Genomic DNA, 4788 nt, shown 5'->3' on the forward strand with positions numbered 1-4788 from the left:
TGTTACCTGGGGGTTAAGAAGAAATTTTTCAAACAAAAAGAAAAATTTCTTTTTTCAGACAAAAAGAAAACAAACTGCAAAGGAAAAGACTAATATATGTCTTCACTGAAATTAAAATTATGCTTATCCAAAATATTATAACGAGTGACTACATAACCCACAAGCTTTCAGAAATTAAATGCACCATAATAATTGAAAAAAAATTAGTGAAGACATAAAGAATGCCTTCAAATCAATGTGAAAATTGAAATTAAACCAGTAGAAAATTTGGGGGAAAATTTAAGTATCGGAAATTCTAGCCACTTATATGAAAAGAAGATAAAAATAGAAATAAAGACTTTAAAGGTGCTCACCTTTATCAACCATCATGCATGCTCAGTTGCTTAGCCATGTCTGACTCTTCATGACCCCATGGACTATAGCCCGCCAGGCTCCTCTGTCCATGGGATTCTCCAGGCAAGAATACTGGAATGGGTTGCCACTTCCTCCTCCAGGGTATCTTCCCAAGCGAGGGATCCAACCAATATCTCCTGCATCTCCTGAATTAGCAGGCATATTCTTTACCACTAGCACCACCTGGGAAGCCCTCATCAATAATCAGGGAAATCCAAACTAGAACCAAAGTTCAGAGTGAGACACCATTTTACTCTGATTATAATCAAAAATTTTTTCTCTTTAATATGATAGCATCAGTGCTGGCAAGACTGTAAGACCCTGAGAACTGGCATGCACTACTGATGAGACTGTAAAAAGACACAACCATTTTGGAAGGCAATTTCACATTCTCTAAAGCCGAGTCCAACTCTTTTGCAACTCCATAGACTGTAGCCTGCCACGCTCCCCTTTCCATGGGATTTCCCAGGCAAGAATACTGGAATGGATTGCCATTTCCTTTTCCAAGGGATCTTCCCAACCTAGGAACTGAGCCTGTGTGTCCTGCAGATTCTTTACCACTGAACAACCAGCGAAGCCTACAGCACCAAAACTGAGTTGAGACTCATATAACTTAGAATAACTTTAAAAATAGATATATTTTTTAAAGAGTTCAAAATAATTAACACTATACTTGAGGATGTTTTCCTAGTGCTGAAGACTTACCTTGGGATCTTTCCAGGGTAATGTTTTGATAGTAATGTTGGAGATGCTTGGTGAACTTTCAGTCATGGAGCTGCTCCTGTAAGCTAAGTTGCAATAAACTCTCAGATCCTATAGAAGCAGGATCTATTTACATGTGATGATTTCAAATTCTATCCTCAGGTACCTATGAGCGCTGTGATCAAGCCCAGGCTCTGAGGGTATGATCTCATGATCCTGAGCAAAAGGCAGCGCCATCAGGGGAAACTCTTAGAGTACTAACATGGTTTTCATGTTCAAACAAGAGGTGACTGGGGACCCCTTGAGGACATCCCAGACTTTGATGGTATAATCATTGTATCCAGCAGGATACACTGAGGAAGAAGTCCAAGCTGGAAGCTGCCCAGAGGCTATATAGGCAACACACAGCATCATCTGATCCCGAAACAAAGGCATCTCCACCCAGGTTAATATCAGACACTGTTGATGTCAGATTCTTGTGTTTGAAAGGCCTGCACACACTGTCCAGGGCACATGTCCCACCCAACGGCTTTCTTGTCACATCTTCCAAACAAAAAGGTGTTCCAGGTCTCTGAGGCGGCCAGGTCCAAACAAAGCACGTCAGTCACATGCCCATAAAAAGCACTGCAGCAGCTGCCTGCTCTCCATGTTCCACAGGCACACGTGCCGTCGCCACTGGCCGTCAGAATCTGCACATCAGAGTTGGTGAAGCTGCAAGCTGACAGATAGTCGGTGTGCATAGCAACGGACTTCTTTTTGGCAGCCATGTTTTCATTTTTGTCAAACGTCGGTAGATACACGAAACACTTATTATCCAAACCACCGCATGCAGTGACACGTCCCGACGGGGCGTATGCACACGCCACCACCCACTTGCAGTTCATCGCGACTGTGCACTCCTTGTTAGTAGTGAAGGAATCCCACACTACCACCTTCCCATCCTGCAAGGAGGTCACCATCCTCCTCTTATTCTTGAACCAGTCCATGCACAGAACCTTGTCCCCACGGCCTGTGAGGGTCCTTCTGGTCTTCATGACAAACTGCTCTGGGGCCTCCATGTGCTTGGCCACCTGGTGCAGCTCCAAGTCGGGCAGCTTGGCCTTCTCCTCCTCAAGTTTGCCCTTGAGGCTCGGCCTCACTCTTGATTGACGCCAGCATCTCGTTTTCATGTAGCCTGTCGCCTGCTGTCTTCACGCGGGAACCCACCTGGAGGGAAACAGGATGCAAGTTAGCAGGCTGCGAAGGCACAGACCACAGCACCGTAGTAGTGGGTCCAGCTGCCTCCCCATCCTCAGGCACATATCCCAGAGCAATGGATTTAACCTTTCCTGCTAACATAGTCCCTTAATATTTTGAAAGTGATAAACCTTCTTGCCAATTTTTAAACTGGCCATCATCTTTCATCAGCAGTGTTTGTAATAGTTCTGAAAGGTGTTAATTCCCAGTTAAATATAAATATGGCATTATTAAATAAAATTGTTACATCTCTCTTTTTACACGTATCTAAGGAATATGAATATAAGAATACATTTTTAACCAAACATCCTTTATTTGAAAAAACTTAATCAAGCTTTTCTTTAGCATTCAGAAATTTAACATCTGTCATGTTTCTCCTTAAACTTGTATCTGTTTCATCTTCCTCAAATAATTTTATCCTAAGGAAATATATTTTATATTCGGAAGTTTATCAGTAAAAAATATATGAATTCAGAAGATAAGAAAATAGTGAAGACAAAGCACTAGTGAGTAAAATGTAAACAAAAAGAAAAACAACAAGGAGACCTCTGTTGCTGGGAAGACAGAATGAACATACTTCTTATTCTTCCCAATAAGGACAATTTATGAAGAAGAAAGGAGAAGAAAGACTGTTTAGGGACCATAGGACCCACAGAATGACACAGTGGTGAGTTCCTTGGAGTATTTTATATCCCAGACATGCAGCCAAAGAAATTGGCAAACTGGAACTACCAATAGGCACATGTAAGAAGAAACTCCAACAAAAGCCTCTCTCTCTAGGCTGGCTCAAGGCACGTGAATCAGAGCAAACTCTGGGAGATAGTGAAGGATAGGGAAGCCTGGTGTGCTACAGTCCATGGAGTCACAGAGAGCTGGACATGACTTAGAGACTGGACAATAACAGCCAAGGGAAGCAGGCAAGGGGCTGCCTAGCAACAGAGAAGACTTTAAATATATATATATATACCTTCTCAATTTCATTCATTCAAACACCAAATAAGGGGGGAGAAAAGGGTGGCTCCACCTGAATCATGCTAGCAAAAACCAAGTGAGGAGCCTATACCTTCATCCTTATAAGACTATAAAAGCTACCCCAATCCCCTCCCTGCCAGGATGGTTTCAGAGATAAGCAAGCAGGCAGACAAGCCTTTCATCTCTCCTGGCTAGTGACAAGCCTACCCTGCAGTGTTAGAGGAGACCACATGGAGAACTGCAAGTCCCAAACTCCTAAGCTTGCCAAGCAATAATGAGGACTCTCCAACCGTGTATCAACAGAGCACACTGTTTTAAGAAACTTGTACTTCTATTTCCAACTGTCAGTGGCAAGGCAAATCTTCTCCTGCTAAGGTAGTGTCAACATAAATCCATCTAAAATAAGTTTAAATATGCTATGGTCTCACAATATCATACAAAAAATGTCCAGGTATCAGTCAAAACTCGCTGCTTATACCAAGAAACAGGAAGATATAAAACTGAATGAAAAAAAGAAGTCAATAGATGCCAACACAAATATGACAAAGTTGTTAGAACTATCTACAAATATTTTAAAGTAGTCATAATTAAAATACTTTAATAAGCAACTATGGAAAACAAATGAAAAAGTAGAAAACCTCAGCAAAGAAATAAAATGTAAGAGAGATTTCTGCATGATAGTAGAGTAAGATGCTCCTTTTTTCTCCTCTTCAATCTAAAAGTAAAAAAATCTACAGCTCCAAAAATGTGCCTCTGCCCAATATACCAGAACACAGGAGAATTCTGCTTATCTGCACACCTACAATGGGTGGACCAGAACACACAGAAGCAGGACTAGGGGAACACTGGAAGCAGTGCCTGAAATCTTGGCTTCCAACCCTATAGCTGAGAGCCTGCAGCCTTATAGAACCTGGTAGAAGCAGGGAAGGTAGCTCACACAACACCAGCCTGCTGGCACAGGCAGTTGGGGAGCAATGGCCGTAAAGTCTCGAACCCCATCCCTTCAGTTGCAAAGTGAAAGTCACTCAGTCATGTTTGACTCTTTGCGACCCCAAGGAATTCTCTAGGCCAGAATACTAGAGTGGGTAGCCTTTCCCTTCTCCAGGGGATCTTCCCAACCCAGAGATTGAACCCAGGTTTCCCACACTGTAGGTGGATTCTTTTCCACCTGAGCCACGAAGGAAGTCCAAGGGCATCAACAATTCCAGTCCTACACCCCCCCAACTGGAAGAAGAAAGATCCATGAATATAACAACACGTGATATGGCAGAAGTACCCATGGCAACAGAGCCTCCTGTACCGAATCCCTCCCGCCAAAGCTACAGAGCCTGCAAATTAGGGGCACAGCAGACGAGTCCGTCATTCCAGTGCTCCAAGCTACAACACAAGCAACACTCGCAGCAGCAAGACATCGACAGACCTGGAGGCTCAAGCACTGATACCAGGAGTACTTGGTGACATCTCTGACAAGGCAGTGAAAGGTCA

The 4788-nt window shown here is 43.0% G+C and overlaps 1 pseudogene; it reads right to left on the reverse strand.

Annotated features, from left to right (window-relative positions):
* Window positions 1-1276: 1276 nt before the first annotated feature.
* LOC138422510 (guanine nucleotide-binding protein subunit beta-5 pseudogene) lies at window positions 1277-2262 on the reverse strand (annotated as a pseudogene).
* Window positions 2263-4788: the final 2526 nt, after the last annotated feature.

This window comes from Ovis canadensis, chromosome 17, assembly GCF_042477335.2.
Source record: "Ovis canadensis isolate MfBH-ARS-UI-01 breed Bighorn chromosome 17, ARS-UI_OviCan_v2, whole genome shotgun sequence".
NCBI lineage: Eukaryota > Metazoa > Chordata > Mammalia > Artiodactyla > Bovidae > Ovis > Ovis canadensis.